This window comes from Canis lupus, chromosome 35, assembly GCF_003254725.2.
Source record: "Canis lupus dingo isolate Sandy chromosome 35, ASM325472v2, whole genome shotgun sequence".
In the NCBI taxonomy this organism is placed as follows: domain Eukaryota; kingdom Metazoa; phylum Chordata; class Mammalia; order Carnivora; family Canidae; genus Canis; species Canis lupus.
The window spans coordinates 1,849,936-1,872,707 of record NC_064277.1 but is presented as its reverse complement, the minus strand read 5'-3'; positions in this window follow the sequence as shown (position 1 = coordinate 1,872,707).

Sequence of the window (22,772 nt, the reverse complement as noted above, 5' to 3'; positions counted from 1 at the left end):
ATTTCTCCTATCCCCCCATCCATTTCTCCTCTGGCAACCACCAGTTTGTTCTCTATATTTAGGAGTCTAGTTTTTTGTTTGATTTTTTATTTCATGCCATTTGGTTTAGAAAACATATTTTGTATAATATTGATATTTTAAAATTTACTGAGACCTGTCTAATAGACTAACATATAGTTTGTCCTATAGAATGTTCCAGGTGCATTTGAGAAGGAAAATATGTATTCTTCTGTTGTTGGGTGGAGTTTTCTAAAGGTCTAGTTGTTTAACAGTGTTTTTTAATTCTTTTATTTCATTTTGTCTAGTTGTTCTATCCACTACTGACGGGAGGGTATTAAAGTCTCCAAATGTTATTGTTGAGTCATTAATTTCTCTCTTCAATTCTGTCAGTTTTTGCTTCATGTATTTTGGGGGCTCTGTTGTTAGATGCATATTTGTTATGTTAGGTGCTTATATGTTTATAATTTTTATATATTTTTGACTGATTGAGCTTTGTATCATTATAAAGTATTCTTTGTATCTAGCAGCACTTATTTGTCTTAAGATATATTTTATCTGATGTCAGAATTACAGTTCTCTTTTCTATTGTTATAATGTTGTATCTTCTTTTAAACCTTTCTATACAATCCACTTGTGTCTTTAAATATAAAATGTGTCTTTTTATGAGAGCATAAAGTTGGATCATGTTTTTGAAATAAGTTCTGCCCTTCTCTTTCTTTTGATTGGACCCTTCTATCCATTTATACTTAATGTAATTAATAAGGTAGGATTTATATCTACCATTTTGCAATCTATTTTCTATTATTTTTTTAAAAAGATTTTTATTTATTTGAGGGCTTTAAGCAAGAGAAAGAGAGAGAGAGAGAGCGAGCTTGAGTGGGATGAGGGGCAGAAGGAGAATTAGACTCCCCGTTGAGTGGGGAGCCTGATACAGGGCTCAATCCTGGGACTTTAGGAATATGACCTGAACCAAAGGCGGACACTTAAGTGACTGAGCCACCCAGGTGCCACTACTATTTTCTACATGTGCTATATATTTTTGTTCCATTGTTCAATCAGTATCACTTTATTTTATGCTATGTAGATATTTTCTATTTTACAATTTAAGTATCCCACACCATTTTTAACTACATTTCTTAAAGTTATTTTAAGTTTTCTTTCTGGTGATTACAATCAATATCCTAAATTATAAATAGTTATAATATGTAATTTAATCTATAATCTCTGTTATAATCAAGTTCAGATTAATGTTAAATAATTTCAGTAGTATACAAAAACTTTGATACCATACAGTTTCATAATTCTCTTTTCCTTTGCTCCACTATGTTCATACAGGTCACATCCTATACCTTGTATGCCCATCAACACAGATTCATTTATAATTATTGCCTTATGGAATGTCTTTTAAATTAGGTATGCAAAGAAAAAGAATTAAAATAATAAAAAAAATACTTTTTACTGTCATATACTTACCTCTGTTGTGACTCTTATTGGTACTCTTTAGTTTTTCTTTTGGATTTGAGTTGTTGTTTAGTATCTTTTCATTTTAGGCGCTAAATGAGTCCCCATAATATACGTTGTATGACAGGTCTGCTAGCAATGCATTTTCTTAGTTTTTGTTTATGTAGAAATATCTTAATTTCCCCTTCATTTTTGAAGGACAGTTTTGCTGGGTATAGAATTCTTGGTGGCAGTATTTTTGATTCAGTGCTTCAAATGTGTCATCTCATTGTCATATGGCTTTAGGGTTGTTTTTTTTTTTTTTTTTTGGCTTTAGGGGTTTTCATGAGAAATTGACTCTTACTTTTATTGAGGAGTTCATGTACATGATCAGTTGATTCTTTCTGTTTTCAGGGTGGTCTCCTTGTTTTTTGACAGTTCTTGATTTCTTTAACTTTATCCAACCTGGAGTTCATTGAACTTTCTGGATGCATAGATTAATGTTTTTCATCAAATCTGGGAATATTTTGGCTCTTTATTTCTTTATATATTCTTTTCGTTCCTTTCTTTCCTTTCTTTTTGGACTCCCGTTAGGCATATGTTCATTTGCTTGATGGTGTTCTACAGGTCTCAAAGGCACTATTTTTACTTCCATTCTTTTTTCTTTCTGTTCCTTATACTCAATAACCTCTAGTAACTTATCTTCCAAAATTCAGATTCTTTCTTCTGCCTATTCAAATTTGCTGTTGAACTCCTCTAGTGAGTTTTTATTTCAATTTTTATACTTTTTCCTTCCAGATCTGGTCTTTTCAAAAACAGTTTCTCTTTATTGATGTTCTATGCTGGCAAAATATCATTCTCATACTTTCCCTTACTTATTTGAGTCTGATTGCTTTTAGTTTTTGAACACATTTAAAATGGATACATTAAAACATTTGTCTGATTAAGTTTAATGTCTGGGCTTCCTCGGATATATTTCTTTTGATTGCTTTTTTTTCCGCGTGTGTGTGTGTGTTTGTGTGTGTGCCATTGTTTCTCCTTTCTTTGCATGTCTTATAAGTTTTTGGAATATGACATTTTAAATAGTATAATGTGACAGCTCTGTAAGTCAAATTCTCCCTCAGCCCTAGGGTTTGTTGTTTGTGTTGTTTTTTGTTGTTTGGCTTTTTTGAATTAATTCTTTAAAATTTGCATTGTTTGTTATATGTAATCACCAAAATATCTGCTCAATTAGCTCAGTGGTCAGTTCATGATTGAGCAGCAATTTCATTACATGTTTAGAACCATTAAATCTTGCAGATTTTGCTAAGAAGCTTTTGCATATATTGGGGTATGCCTTCAATACTCAGCAGGGGAAATGATATATATATATATATCCATCTATTTCCCATTTTTCTAAAAACATAACAACCAAAAGCCCCTATGTGTGTATCTGTATTTTCTTTTGAGCATTGGGGTAGGCATGTAATGATAATAGTGGGATGTCCAGATTGACTGCCATGAGATTTGGGGTCTACAAGGAGTCAGAGTGTTGATAACTATCAGGTTTTAATTATCTTTGCATTGTTTCAGAGATTGTGGTAAGCATTGGTTACACTTTTTGTTTCTGAGGTTAATATTATCTTAAGAAATAATTATGAGGACAAACTATACATTATTATACAACTCCTAAAGGATTTGACATTTAAAATTTTCTCTTTTTTCTCTTTCTATATCCATATGAATATTTTTATAGTACACCATGGATAAATTTGTTTTGTTCTTTTTCATATATATCAAAGGTCTTCATAGTTCAAAAAATTAAACATTGCACTGTCTCTCCATATTTGTTGGGTCTATGCTTTAGATTCAAGGAAGATGAGTCATTCAGTTGATGTCAAAATACCCAACTATGTTTATGGTAAAGCTGAAACAACAGTGGCCCTGCAGCCGCTGCTACCTGCTAACTTCTTGAAATATTCAGGATGTAATGGGAGGAAAGGGAGAGCTTTTCAGGCAAGGTTGGTTCTGTCCTGTGGGATTCCTATAGTATGATCTCTTTTCCTATACACTCAGTGCTTACATGATCTCTCTAAAATCTTTAGGAATGCAAGGCCTCTAAGGAATACACTTTGCACTTGAGAAGAGGTTGCAGGAGAAGCCTAAATCCTCTACTGCTCTACTTCCACTTTGCTGTTTTGGGGCCCTGCCTGTGCTTGATGACTGCAAGTTCAAGAAACAATTCCAGGGAGAAGAGCACACCTGGGGCATCTGTTGCATCTGGCTGGTATTCTTTGATAAGCCCTGGGACAGTCTGCTCTCCTTCCACTCCCTAGGTGGCTATAGAGGGCATCCCCCACCACATCAGCATCTCTATGGATTCATTACTTAGCAGGTGTGTATGCAGCATGATACGTACCATATTTCTCACCATCTGCCAATTGTCTGACAAGCACCACTGCAGCCTCTGTGCTATGGCACTGTCGTTTAAGGGCTGTGTTTCAGGTTGTCACTCCTTAATGCTGCTTCTCTTTCCACATTTTTGTATCTTTCTTCCCTTTAAGGTTACACATCCCCTTTCTTTTGATTACAGGAAATGCATGATTTAAACGGTGCTATACTCAGAACCATGATGCTGTCATCATGTTGCCTTCATTGCAAACATTGCTGTGATGTTCTGAGGAGGTGGGGAGATGTGGCCTGGAAGGGTGGGATGACTGTCGCACTGCTGCTGATAAGATGTGAATGAAGACCACATTACAACTCAGCTCTGCTCTGGAGAAATTCACAAAGTCTCAGCTAGGGGCGCCTGGGTGGCTCAGTTGGTTAAGGGTTTGCCTTCAGCTCAGATCATGAACCCAGGGTACTGGGATGGAGCCCTGCATTGGTACTCCCTGCTCCATGGGAATTCTGCTTCTTTCTCTCCCTCTTCCCCTGCTTGCACTTTCTCTAAAATAAATAAATAAATAAATAAATAAATAAATAAATAAATAAATTTTTTTAAAAAGAAAGTGTCAGCTATGTGAGGTCCCCAATATAGATATGAGTACGCCAAGGATGTCAACTCAGGCCCATGCTGGAGGACTGTGAGCATGCCAGAGCTGCCATTGATCCAAAGAATTTGGCAGGTCATTGGAGTCATGGCTGGATTAGAAACCTCTGGGGGCAGAGTCTGTGACATATGCACCCACTGCAGTCCCAGCTGAGTGGCCTGCCCTCATTAATTGTCTCATGTGATGTTTTCTGTCATGACAGTGATCACATTTCATAAAGTGTCAATAGGCAACTCAATTACACGTTCCTTAGGAGCAAGGCGGCCCTTAGGATTTTGAAGCATTTTCTTTGAATCCTCAAAATCCTAAGGGCCGGAAAACCATATACTGCAGCTTTCTAGATCAGTCTCAATTTTGGATAAAACTTTCCCTTTGTTTCTATAAGTATGTGTGTACTTGTTGAAATGTGTCTTATGTGACACTTGGAAAAAATGGTTCTTTCCATGGGTAGGATTTTTCTGGGCACCGTTCTCCCAATATCTTACCCATTCCACCAATTTAATAATGTAGGGTGTGTATGTTAGCATATACACTTGTGGGGGGGCCACTTAAAAGAGACAGCTTTTTTTTTTTGCATTTTACATTTGCTTTATTATTGGAGTTCGATTTACCAACATAAAGCATAACACCCAGTGCTCATCCCATCAAGTGCCCCCCTAGTGCCTGTCACCCAGTCACTCCATCCCCCTACCCACCTCCCCTTCCACTTCCCCTTGTTCATTTCCCAGAGTCAGGAGTCTTTCATGGTTTGTCTCCCTCTCTGATTTTTTCCCACTCATTTTCTCTCCTTTCCCCTATAATCCCTTTCACTATTTCTTATATTCCCCGTATGAGTGAGACCATATAATGTTTGTCCTTCTCAGATTGACTTACTTCACTCAGCATAATACTCTCCAGTTCCATCCACATTAAAGCAAATGGTGGGTATTTGTCATTTCTAATGGCTGAGGAATATTCCATTGTATACATAGACCACATCTTCTTTATCCACCATCTTTCGATGGACACTGAGGCTCCTTCCACAGTCTGGCTGTTGTGGACATTGCTGCTAGAAACATCGGGGTGCAGGTGTCCCGGTGTTTCACTGCATCTGTATCTTTGGGGTAAATCCCCAGCAGTGCAATTACTGGGTCGTAGGGCAGATCTATTTTTAACTCTTTGAGGAAACTCCACACTGTTTTCCAGAGTGGCTGCACCAGAATTTTAACATATGTTTTACCTGACTTTGAAGTTATGTGTTTTTCATTTTCTTCTTCACATTTTTTGCCTTTTCTTAGTTTACTTGGAACATTAAGAACAATTATGATTAGGTGGGAAAACAATACATTTTAAATCAGTTTCTTCTATGAAGAATCACACATTGAAAAATACCAATTATATTTTATTCTGGAAGCAGGTTTTGGTATGGACAAGGAAGAATTTATTTTGATGCTCAGACTTTGAGTCAGTAGAGAAGCAAGAGTGACACATGGTGTTAACAGCAACCAGGACCCCAAGAAAGAGCAGGGGCTGAGAAGAAAAATACCCAGGGGCACCTCGGTAGCTAATTGGTTGGGTGACTGACTATTGATTTCAGCTCAGGTCATGATCTCAAGGTCCTGGGATCCAGTCCCTTATCAGGCTCACTGCTCAGCAGGGAGTCTGCTTCCCTCCTTCTTCCTCTGCCCTTCCCCTCACTATCATGCCTTCTCTCTCTCTAAAATACATTAAAAATATTTTTGAAAAATTTAAAGAAGAAAAAAACCCAAAATTTTACTAAGGGCCCATCTTATTTATGAAGATATGAAACTTTGCCCTTTTAGAAGATTCAAATTCAGCAAAAGTTGGCAGACATATAGTCAAATACATCCTTATTCAGAGAATCCAGCAGTGACTATGATGCCGATGATTTTGAAAGTTTACCACAAAGCACTTCTCTCTTAGTGTTTTTGATATTTTATTGTTTTTATTAAGACAGTGGAAAAAGAAACAGTTGAACAGGGTTTGAGTTTACCTGAGATTCTTCGATCTCTCTGTGGTCAAAATTGTCATCCATGTCGATGAATTTTGAAGTTATTCCTCTGAGGCAGTGGTTTTCAAAGTGGAGCTTTGGATCAACATCATCTGCATCACCTCGAAAATGTTTAGGGTTCAAGGTTTCAGGCTCCACTCCAGATCTACTGAATTAGAATCTCCGGAGTGGAGCCCAGCAGTTTCACAAGCCCTTCAGGGAATTCTGATGTTAGTCAAAACCTAGAACTTTTGGTCTAGAGGTCAAAAATAAAGTGTAGATAGAAGATATATATTAACTTCTGAATTTGTGCTATACATATAGACGTACACACATATATAAGTAGATGCGTACACACATATATCTATGTAGGTGTATGCACAAACATACACACATGCACATATGTCTACATCTACATGGAAAAAAGAGATATTAGAAAAAATAAGGATGAGAGGACAACATTGGTATTTTATAAGCTATTGGACATGATGATTAAGCCCATATTATTCTTCCTTTTTTTTGTAGAAAGCTTCCTTCTTTCTCTCTCTCTTCCTTCCTTCTTTCCTCTCTCTCTCTTTCTTTCTCTTTTTTTCTTTCTTTCTTTCTTTCTTTCTTTCTTTCTTCTTTCTTTCTTTCTTCTTCTTCTTTCTTTCTTTCTTTCTTTCTTTCTTTCTTTCTTTCTTTCTTTCTCTTTCTTTCTTTTTTCCCCTCTTTCTCTCCTTCTCCTTTCTTTTTCATTAGTTTCCAGGGTAGAATTCAGTGATTCATCAGTTGCATACAACACCCAGTGCTCATTATACCAAATGCCCCCCTTCATGCCCACCACCCAGGTACCCCATCCTCCCCCTGCACCTCCCTTCCAGCAACCCTCAGTTTATTTCCTAGAGTTCAGTATCTTTTAAGATTTGCCTCCCTCTCTATTTTCATCTTATTTTATTTTTCCTTCCCTTCCCCTATGATCCTCTGTTTTGTTTCTTAAATTCCACATGAGTGAAATCATATGGTATTTGTCTTTCTCTGACTGACTTATTTTGCTTAGCATAATACCCTCTAGTTCCATCCACCTCTTTGCAAATGGCAAGATTTCATCCTTTCTGATGGCTGAGTAATATCCCATTGTATATATAGACCACGTCTTCTTTATGCAGTCATCTTAAGCTCACATTCTTGGAAAAACTGGAGCGGAAATATGGGAAGAGTAATGAATACATTTGTTTAGAAAAGTCCCTGAATTCTGGTAGGACTCCATTAAAGAAAAGACTTAAGACAAAAGAGGACGATCATGCGGAATAATCTCTTGTTAATAACAATAATTTAAAAATAATTATTATAAGCCTGTGGCTTTAACAGACGGTTCTAATGGTGCTGATGGGGTGGTGTTTGTTGTGTTTAACTTCCTGCTCTCAGAATTTTATTTTATTTTATTTTCATTAAGGGTGTTGGGGGGCTAGTGGCGTTGAGGGCTAGCAGGGACAGAAGTGGCGAGAGGAAAACAAGAGCATGCCTACGACAGCATGTCTACTCATCTCCTTTTCAGAGTGCCAGGTGGATGTACCATGTTGCTCACAAGCCATCGTGGGGTATTGGCTGCAGCCTACACAGTCCACGTGAGGTTCTCACATTAGAGCTTCCTGTGGTGCAAAGAAGAATCCACGCTGTCACTTACATTACTTTTTTCCAACATGCTAAGGTGACAACATTTGCATTTGCTGAAATCTTTAGCATCCCCTTTAAGGAGCAACGTGGCTTCATGTGGATGTGGGTAATTAGTAATTCCTCATTCATCGGTGACAAGTGGTTAAAAGAATACTTTACAAATATACATTTGGAAAATACAAGCCTCACCAGAGTTCGAATGTGCTGCTAGTTAGTACAAAGAGCTGGGGGGTGAAAAGCAGACCTCCAGATGTGCTTTCCGGCAATCCTATCTTCGTTATTCAGAACACTTGATGGGTTTATATTCTCAGTTTCTCTGGAGCTTACCCACTTGCACTTTCGGGTAAATAGTTATTGGTCCTGGTGAGGCCAGTAAATTCACGTGGTCTGTGACAGGTGCTGTGCGATTTTCTGGGGACACTGCAGTGAACAAGACAGTAGCGTGCCTGCAGTCTAGCCATCCTTGTGGTTTCACAGTAATAAGCTGAACTCCATGCCTGCCCTGAAATGCTCTCATAGGAGGTATGATGTGATGGTTTATGACACAGGCCTTGGATTCATAGAGCGAATCTGGTGCAAAATCCATTCCTAACGCATCAAAGCCTCAGAAGAATTATTTAACTTTCCTACATACAGTTTCCTTATGTGTAAAATGGACCGAGGGCTATTAGGTATTAAAGGAAATGATAGATGTAAGAACTCAACACTGTGTGGAATCCATAGTCAACCCTCAATAGTTGTCAGGTAGTAGTATGACCGGACACAGGCCTGGGGGACAGCGCACAGATGGATTTGCAAAAATCCACCACTGCTATCAGAAAAAGCAATAGAGACAACACCATCAATAGACATATTTTGTCCATTTTATGTGCCAAAGACCACAAATTTGGGTTCCTGTGGGAAAATGGCTTACCTGTGCTTTGAGAAAAGTTGATACTTAGAGTGATAGAAATACACACTAAGAGAGTTAAGCCATAAGGGATCTGTTTAAAAATTGACAAAGGTATAGAAACAGAAAACTTCAACTATTTGGTTTTGAAGCACCTGCTTCTGTTTGAAAGGGATGTGGAAGTTGTTTTCTGGCCTTTTTTTCCCTTAAACTGAAAAGTTGAGAAATGTATATGCCAAGTGTTTCCTTCCTGGTTCAATCTGCTCCTCCTTCTCCTCTGAAATAACTATATGTCAGTTTTTGTATTTTCTTCCGGGAATAATCTGTACATAAGCAAACTCATTCCAAATATTGACTTATCCTTTTATCATTAAAATTTTTTTAGTTGTGGTAAGATGCACGTAACCTAAAATTTACCATCTTAATAATTTTAAATACATGGGTTAGTAGCATCAAGTGTTTTTATATTGTTATACACCCAATATCCAGAATTTTTTCATCTTGCAAAATTGAAACTCTGTACACATTAAATAATACCTCATTACAACCTGTCTGCACCCCAACCCTTAGCAACCATCATTCTACTTTCTGTTTCTATGTATTTGGCTACTTTACATACTTCATGTAGGTACAATCATACAGTATTTGTCCTTTTGGGTCTGGCTTGGTTCACTCAGAAGATGTTTCTTCAAGATTCATCCATGTTGCAGCATGTGTCAGAATTTCCTTCCTTTTTGAAGCTGAATTATATTCCATTACATGCACATACCCCAGTGTGCTTATCCATCCACCTGTTGATTGACACTTGGGTTTCCTCCACTATTTGATGATCGTGATTAATGCTGCTATGAATATGTTTGTGCAGATATTTCCTTGAAACCCTACTTTCAGTTCTTTGGGGGTATACGTATAGAAGTGGAATTGCTTGATCATATGGTAATTCTTTTTTTTTTTAGGACTCATAATTTTTTAAGACTTCATTTTTTTAAAGCGGTTTAAGGTTTATAAAACAATTAACTAGAAAGTACAGAGTTCCCAATTACCGCCTCCCTCCCACAGTTTTCCCTTTGATTATCATTTAGCATTAGTTTCAGCTTTATTAACATTTGTTACAACTTAAGAGCCAATATTGATAATTATTAAATAATGTCCATAGTTCACCATTATTACTCCATGATTTCACTTCCTTAAAATCCCTTGTGCTCTTTTTATCCTTCCCTCCTCCCTCCTCATAAGCCCCTGGCAACCACTGATATTCTTCATGTCTCCACAGTTTTGCCTTTTAAAGAATGTCATGTAGTTGGAATCAAAACAAAAACAATTTTCAATTTTTTTTCACTTAGAAATATCCAATGTCTATATCTCTTTGTGGCTTTATAGTTCATTTCTTTTTTTTATCACTGAGTAATATTCTGTTGTCTAGAAGTACCACAGTCTATTTATCCATTTATCCTGTTAAAGGATATCTTGATGTTGGCAAGTTTTGACAATTATGAATTAAGCTACTATAAACATTCATGTATAGGCTTTTGTGTGGATATAAATTTTCATCTATGGGTAAATACAAACTCCTTTGGGTAAATAGTAAAGAGCATGTGGATGTAAATTTTCAGTCTTTGAGTAAATTCCAAGGAACTGGATCATCTCGTAAGAGTATATTTAGTTTTGTAAGAAACTGTCAAAGTATCTTCAAAAGTGGCTGTAAACATTTAAAGAGTTAATACATATTCTTCTCAAACTATTAAAAAAATAGAAATGGAAGGAAAGGGATGCCTGCGTGGCTCAGCGGTTGAGCATCTGCCCTCGGCTCAGGGTGTGATCCCGGGGTCCTGGGATCGAGTCCCACATCGGGCTCCCCGCATGGAGTCTGCTTCTTCCTCTGCCTGTGTCTCTGCTTCTCTTTGTGTCTCTCATGAATGAATAAACAAAATCTTAAAAAAAAAGAAATGGAAGGAAAACTTCCAAATTCATTCCATCAGGCTGGCATTAATCTAATTCCACTAAAAAAGAGAAGTACAGGCCAATATCCCCGATGAACATGGATGCAAAAATTCTCAACAAAATACTAGCAAATTGAATCCAACTGTACATTTAAATAATCATTCACCAGGTTCAAGTGGGATTTATTCCTGGACTGCAAGAGTGGTTCAATATTCATAAATTAATCGTGATACACTACATTAATATAAGAAAGGATAAGAACCATCTGGTCCTTTCAATAGATGCAGAAAAAGCATTTGAAAAAGTACAGCACCCATTCATGATAAAAACCCTCAACAAAGTAGGGTTAGAGGGAGCAGACCTCTAACCTCTTTATCAACATGATAAAGGCCATAGGTGAAAAACCCACAGCTAACATCATCCTCAATGGGGAAAGCCTGAGATTTTTCAAGTCAGGGATGCTCCCTCTCTCCACTGTTATCGACCATTTTGCATTCTCATGAGCAATAATGAGAGTTCAAGTTGCTTCACATCTGTGCCAGCATTTGGTATTGTCAGTGTTTCGGATGTTAGTCATTTTACTAGGTGTGTTGTGGTATCTCATTGATCCCTAATAATGGGATGTTGAACATATTTTCATGTGTTTATTTGCCATCCCTACATCTTTGGTAAGATGTCTGTTTAGTCTCTCACTCATTTTAAAAATTGGGTGTTTGTTTTCTTACTACTGAGTTTTAAGAGTTCTTTGTCTAACTTTGGATACCAGTGATTTCTCAGATAATTCTTTGCAAATATTTTCTCCCAGGTATGGCTTGTCTTTTCATGCTCTTCTTTTTTCATAGCAGAAAATTTTAATGTTAATGAGGTCCAACTCACCAATTCTCTCTTTCATGGATCATACACTTCTGCTGTATATAAGAAGTCATTGCCAAATCCCAAGGTCATCTAGATTTTTTCCCTGGTATTTTCTAGGAATTTTAAAGTTCAGTGTTTTACATTTAGGACTATGACCAATTTTGAGTTAATTATGAAATGTGTAAGGTCTGGGTTTACATTTATTTTATTTTTTTGTGTGGATGTCTAGGTGTTCTTGTACCATTTTTTCAAAAGACTACTCTTTCTCCATTGGGTTGCCTTTGCTCCTTCATCAGACTTCACAAACTTATATATGTGTGGGTCTATTTCTGTATCCATCGCTGTTGTCCATTCTGTTCCATTGCTCTATCTATTGTTTAATAAATACCACAGTGTCTTGATTACTGTAGCTTTATGCTAAGTCTTCAAGTTGAGTACTGTCAGTTCTATGACTTTGTTCTTTTCTTTGAATATTATATTGGTTGTTCTGAGTCTTTTTGAATTTCCCAATTAACTTTAGAATCAATTTGTTGATATTCACAAAATAACTTGCTGTAATACTGGTTGGGATTGCATTGACTCTATAGATGAAGTGGGGAAGAAATGACATTTTAGCAATATTGAGTCTTCTTATCGCTGTGCATGAAAGTTCTCTCCATTTAGATCTCCTTTGATTTCTTTATCAGGGTTTTGTCATTTTCCTTCTATAAATCTTGTATATATTTGTTGGATTTGTACAGACATTTTTAATTCTTTTTTGGTGCTGATATAAATGGTATTGTGTTTTGACTTAAAATTCCAACAGTTGTTGGTAAATAGGGAAACAGTTGACTTTTTGTGTATGAATCTTGTAAATCGTTCATTAGTTGCAGTATTTTTTGTTGTTGTTGATTCTTGGGGATTTTCCACATAGATAGTTACATCATCTGCAAAAAAAAAAAAAAAAAAAAAAAAAAAAAAATCAGGTTTTTTTCCCCCATTAGTATACTTCACTTTTAATTTCATTTTCTTATTTCATTGTATAACTGGGATTTCCAGTGCAGTGTTCAAAAGGACGGATGAGAGGGGACATCCTTGCCTCATTACTGATCTTAGCAGGAAAATAGCTTCTCACCGGTCAGTTTATTAGTAGGATTTTTTTTTGGTAGATGTTCTTTATTAAGTTGAGATGATTTCCTTCTATTCCTAGTTTCCCAAGAGCTTTTCTCATGAATGTGTGTTGGATTTTGTCAAATGCTTTTTCTAAGCATCTGCTGGATGATCATATGATTTTTAGACCTTCAGTTGTTTTTCTGTTACTGGTTTCTACTTTAATTCTGCTGCAGTCTGAGGGCATACTTTGTATGAATTCTGTTCTTTTAACTTGTTACAGTGTGTTATATGGCTCAGAATGTGGTCTCTTCTGGTAAATGGGTCATGTGAGCTTGAGAAGAATATATACTCTGCCTTTGTTGGCTGAAGTGGTCCATCCATGTCGGTTAGATCCTCTAGAATTGATGGTGCTGTTTAATTCAATGTGTCCTTATGGTTTTCTGTCTGCTGAATCCATCAATTACTGATAGAGGAATAGTGAGTTCTCCGACTATGATCGTGGCTTTGTCTATTTTTTTCCTTGGAGTTCTACCTATTTTTATCTCATGTATTTTGATGCTGTTTTTAGGCACATGCACAGTAGGGATTGTTATGTGTTCTTGTAGAACTGACTTCGTATCATTCTGTAATGTCCCTTCATCCTTGATGATTTTTCTTGCTCTGAAGTCTGGTTTTTTAAAAAATTAATATAGCTACCCCATCTGCTTTTTATTAGTGCTAGTGTGGTATAACTTTTCCCATCCCTTCCTTTTTGATCTGTCCATGTCTTTTATTTAAAATAGGATTATTCTAGACGACATATAGTCAGGTCTAGTATTTTTAGCCCTCTTTGTATTTAATCTCTTTTGTACTTAGATCATTTACATTTAACATGATTATTGATAAAAACTGCTTGTATAACCTATTTTTAAATGAATATTGTCTACTTTTTCCATATGAATTCTTACCATATTAATTACAATTGTTTTAATTTCCTGGTCTGATAATTTCAACATCTCTACATATTTGAATCTGGTTTGGATGCCTATTCCGTCTTTCTGAACTGTGATTTTTTTTTTTTTTGCCTTTTAATATGCCTTCTAAGATCTTGTTAAAAACGGACATGATGTACTAGGAAAAAATAAACTGGTGGCACTTCCAATGTCTGTTTCTGCTCAAGAACTTCCGTTCCAATAAGCTGTGAATCTCTGGATCGTTGAGCCACAGATTCTGTAGGATGCTGCCAAATTAGTGGGACCTCGAAGACCACTAATGACACTGAACAATGTAATGTGGACCTTATCCCTCTGGCCACTGACTACAAGGAATCAATAAAATCCCACCCAAACTCCATATTCGCAATGCTGGCATATGTGCTTTGCTTCTGGCTCTAAAAAACTGTCAGGGTAAGGAGAATTACAAGCTATGCATCATTGCCTGAGCTGGACATGTGGTGGAGGATGAAGATGGGAGGCACTGGCCACATGACTGGAAGAAAAGTCAGCTCAGACGTCATCAACTCTAGGAGGAGAAGATGAGCCACATAAGTGGACAGGTGCATGATATGTGGGGTCTCCAAGTACTACTTGGTGCCCTCATCAGTTACTTAATTCTGGTAGGTGAAGGAGTCATGCTGTGGCCAAGTAACTTGGAATCTGGAAAGAAACCTGGGTGCTTATGTGATTAACCTTCCCTGTTGCGTATCCTGGTAGGAGAATGTGCAGCTGAAGCTGGGGCTATATCAGTAGAGCACTTAAATGTGACAATTGAAAGCTAGCACCAGCCGTCAGGAGTTGGCTGTAGCAGGCACCCTGACCTGAGCCGTATGGCCAAACAGGAGCAAATTATTTGGACGCACAGATGTCCCTGCACTAAGCAGGTTGGCCAAGCAAAATTGGTTGCCATTAGTGTCAGCTCAGCCATGAACACTTTGGAGCTAGTTGAGGAGCAGGATCCTGCAAAATCCAGTATTGCTAAGAGTATCTGAGTACTAAGATACTCTTAGTACTTGAGTCTTTTGAGCTCTTGCTAAGAGCTTGAGTATGGACCCACGGCTGTTGGCATGCTAAGGGCTCCCGGGCCTCTAGAACAAGGAGGACTGCAAGAAGGGAGGTTGAAGGGAAAGGGTGGCCGGGTTCTCCTCAGGGTGTGAATGAGATGAGACAGGTTAGGTTAAATTTGTTCTCTAAAACGGCACACCTCAAAAGTTGATGTGCAAATAAATCATTTGGGAATCTTATAAAACGCGGATTCTGTTTCAGTGGGTCTGGCATCAGGCTTGCTACTCTGCATTACTCTTTCTTTTTCTTTCTTTCTTTCTTTCTTTCTTCTTTCTTTCTTTCTTTCTTTCTCCTTTTTTTTTAAACTCTGCATTTCTAACAAGCTTCCAGATGACAGGCTAATGGTCAGAAATTACCCTGAGTAACCAGGCTTTTAATGAACTCTAAACAAAAATTGGCATTTATTTTCTTTTTCCTGTAAATCTCTTTCTCTCTCCCTCTGCCCCACTTACCTGCTTGCCTTAGAGACGACTCTAAATCAGTGCATTCAGAATTTTTTCATTGTTACCTAAAGACTCTTCTGTATTCCATGGTGTAGCCTTTCTTAATTTATTTAACGAGTTCTGTATTGATGGATATTTAGGTGGCTTCTCATCTCTATTCCTACAAGCCTGGCTGCAAGGAATAACTTTGTTCATTGTTCGTACGTACATTGGATGTGATGTGATGTGAGTTCAAATGAAGGAATGCAATGGGCACACTTGTATGCTGAAAAGTGTGATTATTTAATTAGTGATGACATCAAAGATCACGCTTTTTTGACTGGCTGGTTTTATTTTTGACTCAGATCGCGTCAGCGGTCATCTGAGACCTTGTCATGTTTGCACGTGTTATTTAGCCTCGTTATCTTTCCCATCTTGATCTTGTGCAATTGTTTTTCTGAAATCTAAGTGTGGGATTGATTTACAGAGCCTGTTAAATTCCATTTTCTAGCTTTAGAGTATCATTCTCACCTGTCAAGGTAATTTTGGTTGTTGACTTGGGCATCTACTATTTTCCTCAACTCTCCTGGGTTTATGTTATCTTCACATTTCCTAAGCATGCTGTCCTCATTCATTCATTCATTCATTCACCCAGTGACTGTCTATTGCGTATCCTACAATATGCCAGGCACTGACTGTTCCAAGCCCTGGCCATACAGTGGTGATCAAAACAGAAAGAAATCTCTATTTTCCTGGAGCTTTCATTCAAGTAGGGAAGACAGACACTCAAAAAGATGCATATGTTATGTACATGGTAATGACAGAGCCAAGGGGAAAAATAAAGCAGGGTAGAGAGATGGGAAGGGGGGAGGAAGATGTTTTGCAATTTTAGATAGGGTGGTCAAAGGAAACCTCACAGCAAAGGTGACATTTCAGCAGAGATCTGAAGATGTTTCTATCCAATTCATTAGAAAATATGGTGAAAAATAATTCTTTCATCTGTCACTAGAAATCTCCCTGTAGGTTGATGCTAATCCCATTAAGTGGTACCTTTGGGGGACAACTGACCACCCCAGTGAAACTCTCGGTAACTTAAATATTTAGCCTGCATTTCTACAACCCTTTTAAGGACATTTTGAGACACATTAAACCTGGGCATTTAGCATCCATGGCATTGTCCCGACCCAAGCGAGTCAAACTCTTACATAAGGAAAATGAGTTTAATGTGAAAGACTGTTTTTCTTTTGTCAAGTTGGTGTAGCTCTTAGCGATTAGGCAGCACTGTGAGTGGGTAGTGATGGCTGCTCTGGGCAGACGGAGGAGGAGGGGTCATGATCTATGGGCCATTTTCTTTTTTTTTCTTTTTTTTGTTTTTGTTTTTTGTTTTTTAGTTAGAAATCTTTTTTTTTTAATAAATTTATTTTTTGTTGGTGCTCAATTTGTCAACATACAAAATAACACCCAGTGCTCATCCCGTCAAGTGTATGGGCCATTTTCTATCATTATTGACATTATCCATCAAGCATAGGTGAAAAGACTCAATTCTCTTGGCAGTATTGTGGGAAATTAAACTTTTCCCCAATGAACTTTGGCAAATGTAATTCTGAATAAAACAAACCACCCCTTTGGGTCCATCATTTCAGTCCAGACCCAAAGTGTGCCCCTTGAACACCATCTCTCCAGGTTCTGTGGGTACTTTTTGGCGGGGCTTCAGGCTTTAGAAGTCCTCGGCCCCCTGCGCTGTCAGGCAGTCCTTCTCCAGGTGCACTGCTGTTATCTTCAGACTTACCTGCAGGCTGCACTGTTGCCATGATTATCTTCTAGCCCGAGCAGGGCTGTGTCTGCCCTGCGCACCAACAGGTTGGGTGGAGGTTTCAGGTACACACTGAATTCATGCAGGAGACAAAGAACGCACATGAGCTTAGGGATGTATTCCAAGAATAAGGGTGAAGCCAGATGCCTCATTCAGGCCCACGGACGTTAGTAAGCAAGCTCACCCCAGCAAGCTCACCCCTTGGCGTCTCTGGCCTCGGTTCCTGCATCTGTAGAACCAGGGGACAAGACTCGATTATTTCTAAAGTGTACACTCCTAAAATTCAAGCTGTCTATGTTCATTTAATTAGAAGTAACCGGGGCAGCAATAGTTTAACACCCTTATTTCACAAATATTCAATCCATTGAAAAATGACATGTGCTAAACGAGAGGACAGTGACTTTGCTGACCAAGAGAAGCCTGGGGAGGACTGGAAGCCAAGGACGCCCGGAGGCCTGACAGGAGGCCCTGGCCCGGTGGGTGAGCCGAGGCCCGGGAGGTCGGGGTGGGATGTTTGGGCTTGGGGGGGGAGATTAAACACAGCGGCAACGACAACCAGAAACACAAGAGCAGGGACAGAAAATGCCCCGGAGTCTGTGGGGTGCATCAGGCTGCCCCACCTCCTCCCCCGACCGCCCCCCCACCCCAGCCCCGCACCCGCTCTCTCGGCGGAGACTGTGCAAGAAATACCTCCTTTCCCAAAGCAAATTCAGACAATATCAGAGCGCCCTGGTGTCAGAATGGCCCTTTGTTCTGCTTCTTAATGACTAATTATTATGCTATGAAAAAGCTTATGCAACCCGGGCCGCGCCGGGCCCTCCTGCCAGGGCCGCGGGAAGCGTGTCCTCGTCCAGCCTCCAGCCGGGCCGCGGCCTGCAGTTGCGCAAGGGGTAATTGCCGGAGCCAGCAGAGGCTTGCTCCCATTACAGGCCCCGGGCTCTTACCCCCAGTAGCTTTACATGCTCGTTAATATTTAAACTGTCGAGTACTAGGAGAGTATTTTGTAAGCTTCAGTCATGTTGCAGAGGTCAGCGTGGGGCTGGGAGCAGGACGGGCGAGTCCCCTGCTCTAGAGGGTCTGGTCCTCCTGCAAGTGGCCCTGGCGTAGGTCTAACCTTTGCTCTTTTCCTATAGAAAAGATAACAACAACAACAACAAAAATAGCCATCCTGAAATCAGTGTTGGAAAACCAATTCCTTAAAAAAAAAAAAAAAAACCAAATCCTCGGCAGGCAAGAAACCGTGATCTTTAAAAATAGCCCTCAGATGTAATTTTAATTTTTGAAAGCGACTGAGAAGAAGTCATCGTAGCTTCTGGTCAGCCCCCAGAATCCCAGGAGGAAGCAGCAAAGAGATTTCATCCGGTGAAACCTTCCGTGCTCTGGCGACCAAGGCGGAGCGTCCCCTGCCCCGACGTCAAAGCTCTGCCCTGGAACCCCGACGGCCGCGGCCTTTAGACGGCGGCCTCTTGACCCCGCATGTCTGTCTCCTCCCGGCAACGTCAGGCCGGTTCTCGGGCCTCTGTGTACTCTTGTGGCGCCTATCGCTGTGGGATCTAGGCACGGAGACAAAAACATCAGGCAAAACACAAATTTGTGTATTACGGGAGGAAATGCCGTCTGGCTTCCTGGAGTCGCCCTTGGCCGCCGGGCAGTAAGGCCCTCATCCCAAGGTGGTTTGCAAAGACCGAGAAAAAGTGTGGACAGATCCGACAGTCTGGTGCTTCTTCCTTGTTTTCGTTTCTAAAGGAAGTGGCAAGGTAGTGTTTGGGAAGCCTGGTGAGACGCTGCCCCTTTGAGCTGTGCTAGTATCCGCCGCCAGCTCCGGCGGGCCCCGGGCTCATCTGCTGAAAAGAATCCGAAGGTGTCATTCTCCCGGCCTCTCGCCCTCGCCCGGTCCCCTCCCTCCTTCTCTCTTTTCTGCCTCCCTCTGTCCTCCTTTTTCCCTTTTAGTAAACTGCATTTGCTTAGATTATAAAGTGTGTAAGGTAGTATCAGTCACCAGAGGTAACCGTACAGTCGAAGCACTTCTCCGACCATTTCAAGCATTTCCTCTGCACGGACAAGCATCCACACGTGCGGAGAAACCGCGTGCTTCCAGGTCTTCACCATGAACAGGCCCGTGAACGTACACCCTGCGCCCAGCACACAGGCGTGCACCCGGGGGCTTCAGGACTGGGGAGAGTCCGGAGCGTGGTTGTATCCTAATTAATTTAGCCAGTTCCTTAAACTGATAGGAAAAAGTCTTTTTCCGGTTTGGGGGGATTATAAGCAATGTTGCACAGAGGCTCCTGCACATGCACTTTTTGCACATTTGAGAGGTCAGATCCTTAGGATAAATTCCTAGTAATGGAATTGCTGGGTCACAGGGTGTGAGCATTTTACGTTTTAATGAATAATTGCCATATTGCCCTGCAAGAGAAAAGGTTAGACCTATGCCAGGGCCACTTGCCGGAGGACAAGGCCCTCTAGAGAGATTGCACCAAGTTACAATCCAATGAACACCGTATGAATAGCCTGTTTCCTCAAAACCTCACCGACTCCACGTTGTATCAAACTTTCCAATCTTTGCTAATAGGCAACAAATCGTTAATTTGCATTTTAATTATGAAAGATTGAACATTTTTCACCTTCTATGGATTATTTGCATTTCTTTTCTTTTTTTTATGGAAACTATCTGATCTTGACCAACTGTCCATTGAGTTTTGAGTAATTTTAAAAACTGGTTTATCAAAGCTCTTATTTATCATTAGCCTTTATCTGTCAGTGAAGTTCCAACTACATTCCTCATTTGTCTATGTTTTAAACAACCGAACCGAAATTTGCAATTTTTGTGAAGTCAAGTTGACCTGCCTTTTCTTGGATAGCAGGTAGGGTTTGCACCAGGCTTCAGTGAGCCCTGCCTACATCAAGAGGACTTCAAGCTCTCCCGTGCTTTCTTCTAGTGCTCTGCAGGTTTTGCTTTAGGTGTGTAAATCTTTGTTATTTCACATTTATTTTGGTGTATGGAATGAGGCAGGGATTCAGTCCGAGGAGATCCTATCAGCTGTCCGTAGTTTTGCAAATCCCCCCATTAGCTATAGTGACAGGCTGCCTAGCGAGACTTTGGAAGTAAAAGGATTCAGACAGGCTTTTTGTGGATCCACGCAGGAAACTACCTCATTCTCTTTTCTTCGTGAATCAAAGATCTGGCCCTTTTCCAGCCAGGAGAACACGTAGCTGTACTTTGAAAGAGGCCGCAAAAAGTAAAGGAGAGGATGGCAAAAAGAAGATCAAGAGAAAAGTGAAAAATTGAGAGGTTACAGTGGAGGGTGAGAAAAAAAAATTAAGATGAAGTTAGGGGCGCCTGGTGGCTCAGTCACTTAAGTGCCTCAAGTTATGATCTTGGGGTCTTGGATGGAGCCCTAAGGTGGGCTCCCTGGTCAGTGGGGAGTCGGCGTCTCCCTCTCCCTTTGCTCTCCCCCTGCTCATGCTCTCTCTTTCTCAAATAAATAAATAAAATCTAAAAAAAAAAAAGAAAAAAAAGATGAGGATAATCACTATATGCATAAGGGCTAATAGGACCTGTTTTTACTTTCACAGTATGAACAATGAAGACAGAGAACCCCTGGGTTAAAACACAACTGAGCAGATGAATTCTGTTTATCTTTTACCCATCGAGCTCTGCCCAAAAAGGAAACAAGAAACACACAACTTTTATGTTACTCACGTTATAATATCTGCATGAATTTTCTTGGTTTAACAGATAAAATTCTTATGGGAAGGTCAAGAAATCTCATTTACTATATTACTGGGGTTTCAGTGTTCCTCCTATCATTCCCAAATGTAAAGACCAACTAAGCAATTGCACAATCTGTAACATTAGAGGTTTGTATTTCTTGGCATGAGTGATATGATATGCGTGTTGGCAAGGACCGACATGACTTTGATTTGCAACATAAATAATATAATCCTGTAAATCAAATTCCAGATAGTTTAGTTAAAAGATACTGAAGAACTCTCTCCTCCCCAAGTGTCGGCCTCACATAAATCATGTAATTTGTATGATAATTATAAGCTGATTGATGAGGATTTGATTTCTTTTTTTTTTTTTTTAATTTTTTTTTATTGGTGTTCAATTTACTAACATACAGAATAACACCCAGTGCCCGTCACCCATTCACTCCCACCCCCCGCCCTCCTCCCCTTCTACCACCCCTAGTTCGTTTCCCAGAGTTAGCAGTCTTTACGTTCTGTCTCCCTTTCTGATATCATTAGAGGCCAAGGTGCACTACCGCTACCATTAATACTGATTACCATTTGCGCCACGTCCCGTACTGTGGCCAACGAATCTGTGTGTATGTCCTCTGATTTGACCCTAATGCCGCCTCGAAGGCCCACAAGACCAGTTCCACTATGTCCACTCTACAAATGAAGAGACAGAGGCTCAGAAGCTCAGATTGATTAATAGAATATAAGATCTTACGACTCTTGAGTGCAGAGTCAAGGCCTAACCCAGAACTGTTTGACCTCAAACTCCGTGCTCTTCCCCCAGTTTCATACGATCTCTTTCACCAAAGACGTGTGCAGACACAAGGGGAGGCAGGACAATTCCAGTGAAGATTTAATTCCGCATCAGCTTAGGGTATCCAGATCCACTGTCTCGTCGCACGTCTCCCTTCTCCAGTTTGGCCAACTCCTGTTGCTGTGGAGGCCTCGCCTCTAAGGTCCCCACCAGCCCGGCCCCATCCCACTGGCGTTCCAACCCTCCCGAGAGTGCTCTTACGGCGTCCTGGGGGGAGCAGGGAGCGGCTTGCAGGCTGCTACCGTTGGCTTCCAGCCACACTGAGGGCTTGGGCCAGGGCCGGGCCCAGGGTCAGGGGATGAGGCCCGGCAGTAGCCCTCAGGCCTCTGCGGGTGACTAGCTGCCCTCGGTCTGTCATGTCTGGATGATGACGCCGCCAGTCAAAGCATCCGTAGCTTCTCTTCTCTCCTCTTTTCCAGTAACACTTAAGAATGTTCAAGCTTTTTTTTTTTTTTTTCTTAAAAAGGAAGAATAATTTTCTCTGGGCTCCTTTTTCAGCTTTCCCCACATCTGTCTTCTCCCAAGTCAATGTTCTTGAGAGGACTTATCCTCGTCCCTGCTCCAGGCCCACCCAGCACTTCCCTGAAGTGACACTCTCAAGGCCACTGCTGGTCTTCCTGGAGGTCAAAGCTCATTGTCCTTGGCTTCCCTGCTCTCTCTGGCTTTAACAGACACCTTCTCTCTTTTCCTGGGCTTTCCCTGGTTCTCATGATTCCACACTCCGCTGGTGCCCTCCTTTTCAGTGTCCTTTGCTCACCTCTTAAAGGTAAATTTCGCATCCTTGGCTCTCTTGTCTTCTTCTTTTGCTCAGGACACTTTGCCGTTAGCTTCAGAAGCTGTTATCCCCGCCCCATTTTGATAAGGCTTAATTTGGTATTTCTTTATTTTTTAAAAAAAAGATGCATTTATTTATTTTAGAGATGGAGAGACTGAGCAGGGTGGAGGGACAGAGAGAGAGGAGAGAGAATCTCAAGCCAATTCCCCACTGAGCAACGGAGCCTAACCCGGGCCTCCATCCCAGGACCCTGAGATCATGACCTGA